This window comes from Plecotus auritus, assembly GCF_963455305.1.
Source record: "Plecotus auritus genome assembly, chromosome: 4".
NCBI lineage: Eukaryota > Metazoa > Chordata > Mammalia > Chiroptera > Vespertilionidae > Plecotus > Plecotus auritus.
Genome location: NC_137775.1, coordinates 40,888,019 through 40,900,090, shown reverse-complemented (window position 1 = coordinate 40,900,090; position 12,072 = coordinate 40,888,019). Strand labels below are relative to the sequence as shown.

The window sequence follows — 12,072 nt, the reverse complement described above, 5'->3', positions numbered from 1 at the left end:
AGCTAAGCAGAAATTATATTCTTCAAACATGAAAATAATTATATTAAATTAGAAAAGTCACTCAAATCCATAAGATGTTAAAATGAGTTCATATAAGTTATGACAAAAGGCATTATTTTAGTCCCCAGGAAAAAATCAATTAAAAAAAAAATTAAACCAAGGCCAACATATCATATAGAGTTTTACTATAATCCTATATAATAAAAGCCTAATATGCTAAGCGTCTGGTCATCTGGTCGTCCGTTCAACCAACGCGTAAAATGCTAATGATATGCTAAGGCCACTCAACTGCTTGCTATGACATGCACTGACCACTAGGGGACAGTCAACTGGTTGACCAGTTGCTATGACGTGCACTGACTACCAGGGGGCAGACGCTCCAACCAGTAGGTTAGCTTGCTGCTGGGGTCCAGCCAATCGGGACTGAGCGAGATGGGCCCAACACGCCTTGGAGCTCTCCCACGGTACCTCCCCATCTGGCCAACCTCCTGCGTCCCTCCCTGGCCCCGATCGTGCACCGGTGGGGTCCCTTGGCCTGGCCTGCACCCTCTCATAATCCGGGACCCCTTGGGGAATGTTGGAGAGCTGGTTTCAGACTGATCCCACTCAAAGCAGGAGCTGCCACCTGGTGGTCAGTGCGCTCCCACAAGGGGAGTGCCGCTCAGCCAGAAGCCGGGCTCACAGCTGGCAAGCACATCGGCAGTGGTGGGAGCCTCTCCTGCCTCCACGGCAGCGCTAAGGATGTCCAACTGCCCTAGAGGGAGTGAGCCTAAGCCAGTGGTCAGCAAACGGCAGCTTGCTCGCGAGCCACGGTTTGCCACTCTGTTGACTAATGAGTTTGCCAACCACTGACCTAGACTCTCGATTCCAATAATTACAGGCTGTTATTGTTTCTTGTGATTAAGCCCCTATCCCAGAGTGGTTGGCAAACTCATTAGTCAACAGAGCGGCAAACCACGGCTCGCGAGCTGCATGTGGCTCACGAGCCGCGGTTTGCCGACCACTGGCCTAAGCCATCAGTCGGACATCCCCCAAGGGCTCCCAGACTGCGAGAGGGAGCAGGCCAGGCTAAGGGACCCTCCCCAAGTGCACGAATTTCGTGCACTAGGCCTCTAGTAAAACTATAATCACTTGGTTTGAATAATGCTCCCAACTTAAAAAAAAAAAATGTTTTAAATTTTAAAATAAAATACACTTTCACAAAGATGGCATGCAGAAAGCAAAGAAAGAAGCCAAGGCCAAGAAGGCAGGTGCTATAAGGCATCCAGAGCCACACACAAAAAATGATCCTCATGTTATTCACCTTCTGGTAGCCCAAGACATTCTAAAGGCAGCCCAAATATCCTCAAAAGAGCAACAAGCTTGACCACTATGCCATCATTGGGTTCCCCCTTAGTACTGAAGTCAACCATGAAAATAGAAGACAAAAACACACTTGGGTTCATTACCAATGTCAAGGCCAACAAGCACCAGACCAAACAGACTGTGAAGAAGCTCTATGACAGCCCTGGCTGGGTGGCTCATAAAGTTAGTTGGAGCATCATCTCATACATCAAAAGGTTGCAGGTTCGATTGCCGATCAGGGCACATACAGGAGGCAACTGGTAGATGTTTCTCTCTCACATTGATGTTTCTCCCTCTCTCTTCCTTCCTCTCCCTCTAAAATCAATAAAAACATATCCTCAAGTGAGGATTTTAAAAAAAATTAAAAAAAGCTCTATGACAATGACATGGCCAAGATCACACACTACTCAGGCCTACTGGAAAGAAGGCCTATGTTCAACTGGGTCCTGACTATTTATGATGCTTTGGATGTTGCCAATCAAACAAAGGTCATTTAAACTAAGGCCAGCTGGCTAATACTAAATATAAATTACTTTCATAATATTAGGAAACTACAAAACCACAGTCCTTAAATGAGATATCAAATAAGTAAAAGAACTTTATAGATAACTAGAGGCCCGGTGCACGAAATTCGTGCACGGGGGAGGGGGGTGTCCCTCAGCCCAGCCTGCACCCTCTCCAATCTGGGACCCCTCGAGGGATGTTGACTGCCCATTTAAGCCCGATCCCACCGGCAGTCGGACATCCCTATCACAATCCAGGACTGCTGGCTCCCAACTGCTCGCCTGCCTGCCTTCCTGATTGCCCCTAACCACTTCTGCCTGCCAGCCTGATCAACCCCTAACCACTCCCCTGCCAGCCTAATTGATGCCTCACTGCTCCCCTGCCAGCCTGTTTGCCCCTAACTGCCCTCCCCTGCAGGCCTGGTACCCCCCAAATGCTCTCCCCTGCAGGCCTGGGTCCCCCCCAACTGCCCTCCCCTGCAGGCCTGGTCACCCCTATCTGCCCTCCCCTGCAGGCCTGGTACTCCCCAACTTCTCTCCCCTGCAGGCCTGGGTCCCTCCCAACTGCCTTTCCCTGCAGGCCTGGTCGCCCCCAACTTCCCTCCTCTGCCAGCTTGGTCACCCCTAACTGCCCTCCCCTGCAGGCTTGATCGCCCACAACTGCCCTCCCTTGCAGGCCTGGTCCCTCCCAACCGCCCTCCCTTGCTGGCCATCTTGTTGTGGCCATCTTGTGTCCACATGGGGGCAGGATCTTTGACCACTTGGGGCCAGCCATCTTGTGTGTTGGAATGATGGTCAATCTGCATATTACTCTTTTACTAGATAGGATAGAGGCCTGGTGCACGGGTGAGGGCCAGCTGGTTTGCCCTGAAGGGTGTCCCGGATTAGGGTGGGGGTTCCCTTGGGGCATGGGGCGGCCTGGGCGAGGGGCCTGTGGTGGTTTGCAGGCCAGCCATGCCCCCTGGCGACCCAAGCGGAGGCCCTGGTATCTGGGGTTTATTTATCTTCTACAATTGAAACTTTGTAGCCTGGAGTGGAGCCAAGCCTTCTGCTTGCTCCGTGGCGGCAGCCATTTTTTTGGGGATTTATGTATCTTCTATAATTAAAACTTTGTAGCCTTAAGCAGAGGCCTGGGCCAGCCAGGGTGTGGGGAAAGCTTGGCTTCCTCCATCGCCGCAGGCAACCCTAGCCTCCTGCTCTTTCCAGCTCGGTGGCTGCCGCCATTTCTGTTTGGGTTTATGTATCTTCTATCATTGAAACTTTGTAGCCTTGAGTGGATGCCTAGGCCGGCAAGGGCAGGCGGAAGGCTTGGCTTCCTCCATTGCCGGGGAAACCCAAGCCTCCCTTCTGCTCTCTGTGGCTGTAGCCATCTTGGTTGGGTTTATTTGCATATTTGCTCCTGATTGGCTTAGTGGGCATGGCTGGTGGGCATGGCTTGTGTGTGTAGCAGAGTGATGGTTAATTTGCATATTACTCTTTTATTAGATAGGATAGAATGCTTCAAAGCCACCATGTAAGAAGTCCAACTATCATGTTAGCACCATGCTTTGAGAAAAGCATCCACAAGGCAGATATATGGCAGGAACTACCAGAACCATATATGGTAAAGAAGGATCCATGTAGGGGAAGGGGAGGTGGCAGAAAGGGAAATATGCAGGGAGACTGATCAAATAATACAGGGGTGAGCAAAAGTAGGTTTACAGCTGTTAGTATACAAAACACAGTTTATTCTTGTATTATTACTACTGTTAACCTACGTTTGCCCACCCCTCTAAGGATAACTGGAATCAGTTGTTCACTGTCAGAGAAGGCTCTTATATATACCCTATATAATAAGAAGCTAATATGCTAATTAGACCAAACAGCAGAACGACCGTCCAGACAACTTTCTGGATGAAGCCAGGGCTGCGAGGGCCAAGCCCCTTGCAAGAATTTCGTGCATCGGGCCTCTAGTATAAATATATGTGTGTGTGTAGATATATATATATATATATATATATATATATATATATATATATATATATATATATGAATGAACCCTGTGTTACTGGATTAGAATTGAAGGCCTCAGTATGAACTAATATCTTTTAATACAGAAGTAGCTCAATACACATACATACATATTCCCTAGCTCTATCTAATAAGTGAGGCTAAGAACAGTATCATCTCAATAGTAGTGAGCACACCTAGCACCCAGATCTTGGCTTCTAAATATCATTCTCCATTAAGAGGAACCAGGGATCCAAGTATCTTCCCACAAAAACATTACAAAAGAGAAAAGAATGATTTCACAGTGAGGAAGTAGGCTGAATAACGCCCCCCGACCCCCGCCAAGATGTCTCTATCCTAATACCCAGAACCAGTGAACATATTAACTTACATGGCAAATGGGACTCTACAGATATGAGTAAATTAAAGATTTTGAGATGAGGATTATCCTAGATTATCTGGATGGGCCCAATATAATCACAGGGATCCTTAAAAGAAGCAGGCAAGAGGACCAAAGACAGAAGATGATGTGACAATGGGAGCAGAGGTTGGAGAGATGTCTTTTGAGGATGGAGAGAGGGGTCACAAGCCAAGAAATATAGGCTATCTTTAGAAGATGGAGAAGGCAAGGAAACAAATTCTACTCTAAAGCCTCCAGAAAGAACCAGCCCTGCCAACATTGTAACCAGCCCAATGAAACGAATTTTGGACTTCTGGTATCCAAAACTATAAGAGAATAAATATATGTTGTATTAAGCCACTAAAGTTGTGGTAATGTGTTACAGCAGCAATAGAAAATACAGAAAACCTGGAGTCACCGCCTTTATCAGGATATCAGTAAACATCACCAACAATGGAACAAACTGCAATCATACAATCTCACAGAAGGCAATGAGAACACAGAATCAGTTTTGTGAAATTCCTGCCTGAATGTAATCATAAAAAAAAAAACCTAAAAAAAAACCACACACACCAGACGCCCTAGCTGGTTTGGCTCAGTGGATAGAGCATCAGCCTATGACCAAAGGGTCCCAGGTTTGATTTTGGTCAAGGGCACGTACCATGGTTGCAGGTTCCTCCCAGGCCCGAGCACTGGTAGGGCCTCGTGCAGGAGGCAACCAATCAATGTGTCTCTCTCATATCAATATTACTGTCTTTCCCTCTCTTCCACTCTCTCTAAAAATCAATGGAAAAATATCCTCGGGTGAAGATTTAAAAAAAAACACCAGACAATCCAAATTCAGGTTCATTCTACAAAATAATATTTAAAGTCAAGAAAAAAACTGAAGAACTGTGCTGTACTTAAAACTACAGACACGTGTCAACTAAATGTAACGTATAATTCTGAACTGGATCTTCTACTATTAAGAACATCAGTAAGACAAGTAACAAAACTTGAATGGGATCTGAAAAGGAAATGGTAATAATGTTAATTTTCTGAATTTCATAATTAAATATGGACACTTCTGAAAAAACCACTGGTGATTTTTTTATCTGTATTTCATTAAATTAAGTATCCACAATCTCTCATTTTTAGACACAAAACCAAGGAAACGATTGATCCTATCTAATAAAAGAGTAATATGCAAATTGACCATCACACCAAGACACAAGATGGCTGCCCCCATGTGGTCAAGGATGGCTGCCCCCATGTGGACACAAGATGGCCGCCACACGACAGCCGCCACAAGACAGCCGCCACAAGATGGCCTGCAGGGGAGGGTAGTTGTGGGAAGTTAGGGGTGACCAGGCCAGCAGAGGAGGGCAGTTGGGGGTGACCAGGCCGGCAGAGAAGGGCAGTTGGGGGAGACCAGGCCAGCAAGGGAGGGCAGTTGGGGGGAACCAGGCCTGCAGGGGAGGGCAGTTGGGGGGGACCAGGCCTGTAGTGGAGGACAGTTGTGGGGGACCCAGGCCTGTAGGGGAAGGCAGTTGGGGGGGACCAGGCCTGCAGGGGAGGGCAGTTGTGGGCGATCAGGCCAGCAGGGAGGGCAGTTAGGGGTGACCGGGCCGGCAGAGGAGGGCAGTTGGGGGACACCAGGTCAGCAGGGGAGGGCAGTTGGGGGAGACCAGGCCTGTAGGGGAGGGCAGTTGGGTGGGACCAGGCCTGCAGGGGAGGGCAGTTGGGGGGGACCAGGCCTGTAGTGGAGGACAGTTGTGGGGGACCCAGGCCTGTAGGGGAGGGCAGTTGGGGGGGACCAGGCCTGCAGGGGAGGGTAGTTGTGGTCGATCAGGCCAGCAGGGAGGGCAGTTAGGGGTGACCGGGCCGGCAGAGGAGGGCAGTTGGGGGACACCAGGTCAGCAGGGCAGGGCAGTTGGGGGAGACAGGCCTGCAGGGGAGGGTAGTTGGGGGGGGAACAGGCCTGTAGGGGAGGGCAGTTGGGGGGGACCGGGCCTGCAGGGGAGGGCAGTTGTGGGCAATCAGGCCAGCAGGGAGGGCAGTTAGGGGAGACCAGGCCAGCGGTGGAGGGCAGTTGGGTGGGACCAAGCCTGCAGGGGAGGGCAGTTGGGAGCCAGCAGTCCTGGATTGTGAAAGTGATGTCTAAACAGGCAGTCGGACATCCCTCAAGGGGTCCCAGATTGGAGAGAGTGCAGGCTGGGCTGAGGGACACCTCCACCGTGCATGAATTTCGTGCACCGGGCCTCTAGTAAGATTATAAGAACAATGCTGAAGTCTATTAGCCAGACAGCCTGATCTGTTCAAAGAAATTATATTATCTGAATGTCTCTGGCCAAGAGAATGTACACATGGTTTTCAACCTCCACAGTCTTGTACAGGGTGTACATTATGTCTCATTCTTCCAATCCAAAAATTAAAATTCTTAACCTTTTTAAGAAAAAATTTAAGTTAGTCAATAAGTATTACAGGGTATGATTTATACCACAGTACAATGATATTTAGATTTCAGGCACAACTAAAATTCATAATACACACTCCAAATCTCTATATGAATGATCTCAAGTCAAAGTATCGCAAGTAAAGTCCCTCCAGACAATTTTTATAAAACACTTAAAAGAATAAAAAAGCAGTTCACTTTTAAACTTCCAGTTTATGAAATTGCTAATTTCATGGCCAATAAAAATTATGTTAGTAATATCATTAACATATGATATAGTCTCTTTAAGAAATTATCCATATTTATAGAAAAGGGAAAATACAAGGTTATAAAACAATTCTGTAGTTTAAAAAACAACGTAATAACAATGTATTATGACTGCTCTCAGCTGCTGATCATAAGCTTATATGTTTGTGGGAGTAGTTCAGGTTTAGGGGGGGAGGCTATTATGGTTGTGCTATACAGTGCCTTTGCTAAAACAGTCACATCCATCTGTCCATGCCATGATAATCTGCCAGTGTGTAGTATAACTGAATGAACTCAGAGCACCATATTCTTAGAACCCAAAGAGCTGAAAGAATGGTTAGCCAGGTCTGAAGTCTTCAAACCTGCCTGCCTGTTTACCACAAAAATTTCATTAAAATCATGTACCTTCTTATAGATTTCTAATTTGGCATAAAAATGTTTCATCATAAGTTTGAAGAGTTGCAAAAGATGCCATTTCTGACATAAAGTTGACATTTTAAAATAAAATAGTTTCATTGCTGTTAAATGTACCAATGGAATCTAAAAACCATAGTAATTTCATACCATCATCCATTTACAAAAAATTCATGAACAAGCCCATCATTCCACTTCTCCCACATAATTGTATCCTAATGTACTTTCACCCTGGTAAGACATTTCTTATAACACATACTTCTTAAAATTAATTTTTTAATCCCTGTGACTACTACGGTTTTCCAACTTTATATTTCAAACATTTTCAGGCTTTCAGCATAGCTGAAAAAATATTAAAATAAACAACACCCTTCACCTAAATTCACAGATTTTGCAACTTTGACTTTAACTCTAGCTCCCTCTTTCCCTCTCCCTCCTTTTTATCTGAATTATTTTAGAGCAAGTTGCAGACATCAAGACATTACACCTGTAAATGCTTTGGCACATATCACCAAAGATTTATTACATATCATAAGTTTGCATATCATACTTAAGTTTAACATCTATAAGGTTTTATGTGTTAAAATATCTGGTGCTACATTTATGTTATCAAGGCAACATAATTATTACAAATTGATAAATTATTAAAATAAAAGTAAAATATGTATGCTTTCACTAATAAGCAACTTGTAAATATTCTATATGTTCAAAAAGAGTTAAAACTGTAAATACTATAACTTATTTTTAAAAATAAAAAGTACACTTTTGCCCATATGGCAAAATATAAAGACAAAGACAAAATGGCTTTATCTTCTACTTTAACCATATTTTGCCAAAACTTAAAGTTGCCAATTACCTTGAGTCATTCAATTTATAGAAAATATATGCTGTGTAACCTGATTGACAAAAGCAGTCCTCACTGTTAAACAAATTAGGCAAATGAAACTTGGTCAGAAAAGTCTGACTTCATTTTTCAGTTCAGATCAATATATCTATAAATTTTTATATTTTGAGGATTAAATTTTATGACATGTCTTTTAACAAAGATTATTAAAATTAAAGCCAAATGATATACAGATAACCATTTATTTAAAGGAAAAAGATGTTCCACATTTCTCTTTCCAAAATTCAGAGACGACTAAAACTATTCCTAAATCCTTAAAAGGATCCTAGAAAATAGTGCCAAGAATCAAGTTATATTCAATATTCCAAAAAGTCTAAAAACATTATACATCAGTTTTCTAGCTATCCAAAGTCTATCTGCAGTTAGTTGAGAACATCTCTCACCAAGATGATACTGGCTCACTCATTGTTGGGACAATCAAGCTGGGGAGCTTGATAACTATTTTAAAAGACCAAAAAAGCCAAGCAGCAACAACAACAAAACAAACGAAAAAACAGCTTCCTCCCTTCCTCCTAAAATCTCAATGGTAGTTAGGCATACTTAGAGATCATCTGAAGGCAATAATAATAATAATATATTCCATATAATAATAATTATCCCAAGGAGGTAGATATATCTCACAATTATAAGTGTTATCTGTTACTGTAAGCAACCTTTGTAAAGACCACTATAAAATATAGCAAGTGGCTACATTATGGAGATTAAAAATGCTGTAGGTATCTAAAGTATGATCAAAATACCTAATGTTACATAATGACACACCTGTGGCTTGGAAAAAAATGTCCAATGATCGTATCATATTCAGAATCCAAGTCCTATATCCCAAGCAAATGTAAATGAATCATATACACTGTATTCTGAAAATGTTGAAAAGACTATTTCCTTGCCAAAACTTGAAGATGCAAATTACCTTGAATCATTCAATGTATAGAAAATACTAGAGGCCCGGTGCACAGATTCATGCACTGGTGGGATCCCTCGGTCTGGCCTGCGGGAATCAGTGGACCTCCGTGCTGCTGCAGCCCGGCCTTACCCGCCAGCCATCGGGCTCCAGCCCACTGTCCACGTCGATCCCACACAGCATGAAGTAGTGCGCACCTCGAAGTGGCAAGCGACTGGGGAGGAGCCCAAGCCCAGGCTGGGCACTGGTCCTGCTCATCCTGGCCCATTGTGCCTGCCTCCACTGCTGCTCAGGCACACAGGGACAGTGTCTGCGGGAGACACTCGCACCTCCCCAGCTGCACTCACCAGCCATCAGCCCAGGTCAGCCCAGCATCTAGCACCCATCTGAGCAGCGCTCCCAGTGGGAGCACACTGACCACCAGGGGGCAGCTCCTACATTGAGCGTCTGCCCCCTGGTGGTCACTGTGCATCATAGCTACCGGCTGGTCATCCAGTCGCTTAGGCTTTTATATATATAGATGGATATACTGTGTAACCTAATTGGCAAAAGCAGTTTTATAGGAATAAAACTATTTTAAAGTACTATATTTGATAGTATATGATTTTTAAATATGCAACTAAAATTTATAAATTAAACATTTTAAGTAGATATGACTTCATTCTAAAAACGATATATGTTCAAGCTGGCCAAAGAATGTTTTCATCTCATTAAGAAATAGAGTAGTAAGTCAGACCTTGTCACTTCTCTGCTTATAAACCTTCAATTCCCATTGCATCTAAAATAAAATCAAAGCCTCTTACCCTGTCTTACAGATATGATGCATCCCAGCTCCCTCTCTGACTTTATCCCAGATTATTCTTCTCACCTGCCACATTCCTGCTACTTTGGTCTCTTTTGTTCCTGGAATATGTACACTGTTTCTTGCTTTACTAGTAAAAGTTTTGTACACAACTGTTCCTCCAGCCTGAAATAGGGTTTTCCCATCCAATTCATGTCTTGGAATGGCTGACTCTCCTTTGTCACTCAGCTTGAAGAAATGTTCTCAGGAAGATTCTCTGAATACTCTACTTCTCTACATATTATTTATCACTATCTGATATTTTTTACTGTTTATATGTAGTATGTCTCCCCCACATTAAAATGTAAGCTTCAAGAGAACAGGAATCTCATCTATATTGTTCACCCCCATATTCCAGTGCCTAACACAATGTCTGGCAAATAGGTGGTGCTAATTTGTTGAATGTATGAATTTTCTCATTTAGAACACTCCCCTATCACCCTGGGGGTATGTATGTATTATACTTTTTAAAAAAATGCTCCAAGAGGTTCAGTATCTTGCCCAAAGTTACAGATGGTATCAGAGGAATAGCAAATAACCACTAAAGAAAAGAGATAGGAATTGTGCCCACGTTTAAACTCATAGGCCTGTGTGATTAATCACTTATTTTAACTGCCTTCCCCTACTAAAAGAATAAGTAGATCGCCTAAAATACATTGTCCCTGTTCTCAATAATTTAATCATACCTATCCTAACTGTATATCCAAAGCAGAAAATGTAGTATGTAAGAAATCCAAGTCAAAAATTTTAAGAACGAGAGGTAACTAAAAACAACTTATCAGATGATACCTCTAATAAAAAGTCTGGTGAAATAGAATTTTACAAAAAAGAAAGTGCAACAAATAAAACTGCTGCAAGGACTTCAATTCTACATGTGTGGGACAAGGCAACACAGCACATAAATTTCGGGAGGGGGGGGGGGGGAATGGCAAACCCGTTCATTTTTGTTTCTTTTTTCTCAATTTGCTATAAAATGTCAAAGTCCAAAAGAAAAGCAAACACTCAGTTTATTACAAAAGGACTGTATCCTCAGAAGAGTCCCAGAAGTGGAATTATTAGGTTTAAATTTTAAAATATGTTATAGCTTACTAAAAAAACAACAAAAAAAACTATACATTCTGTTGTGCTCTGAATATAATAATTTGTGCACTTGTCTAATTATAATCCTTCCACTCCACCCACATTACAGACTTATCAAAACAGGACTATACTGCATTCATCTCTGTAGGTGTCTGCTGCTCCTAGTACAGGCAAACAGTGCAACGTTCAACCAATAACTACTAGATTTAACTAAACAGGCAAAAATCTAAAGTCAAATGATCTGAAATCTATATGAGAAAATTCTTCCATCCATACTGACACAAACACAATTCCACAATGTTAAGAGAATGAACATCACTTTTCAAAAAAGCAACGTGATGGTGAGATGGCAACATTTCTTATCAATAGTATGTTAATAGAAAACATTTTTAAAAAGAAAGTCCAAGTACAATAAGGATATATTTGTTATGACCTTTATGTCTGAATAAAAAGTATGATTAAGAGAACATCTGAGAAAATAAAAATAAGCCTATCTTTGTTTTTTAGATTCTCCAAGATCAAGCAAGTATGCAATATAACCTTTAAATAAAAACAATTTTACACAATGCATTTACGAATCCAATGTTTGTCACCACATCTATAAAGCCTAAATGCTGTCATATAATTCATACTGCCAAGTACCCAGCTGGTTTTCTCTACTGTGTAGGACTTAAGTGTGTCTATGCTACCTGTCTAATACATACCCCTTTCTATCAAGATGGAACACAGTGGGAATGACTTTATTTTAAAACAACTCAAACTTCTCAGATCTCTAACATCCCTTTGAGATCTAAAGTCTTAGGAAGACTATATGCTCTAAATCAGCAGTCGCCAACTGGTGGTCCGCAGACCACTGGTGGTCCATGAGGTCTGAAAGGTTGGCGACCGCTGCTCTAAATTAAATATGCACACTCATAAAATATATTCCTTTGAACACAAAGCTGATACTAGCCAGTTTTTTCTGTTTAAAAACACACACACAAATAAATCTATTGAAGAAATTGAGAAAACTACTG

The 12,072-nt window shown here is 42.7% G+C and overlaps 1 protein-coding gene across 2 annotated transcripts in view; it reads right to left on the bottom strand.

Annotated features, from left to right (window-relative positions):
- Positions 1-12,072, bottom strand: part of SEC63 (SEC63 homolog, protein translocation regulator) — a 78,800-nt gene that overhangs the window by 56,455 nt on the left and 10,273 nt on the right. The window lies entirely within an intron of this gene.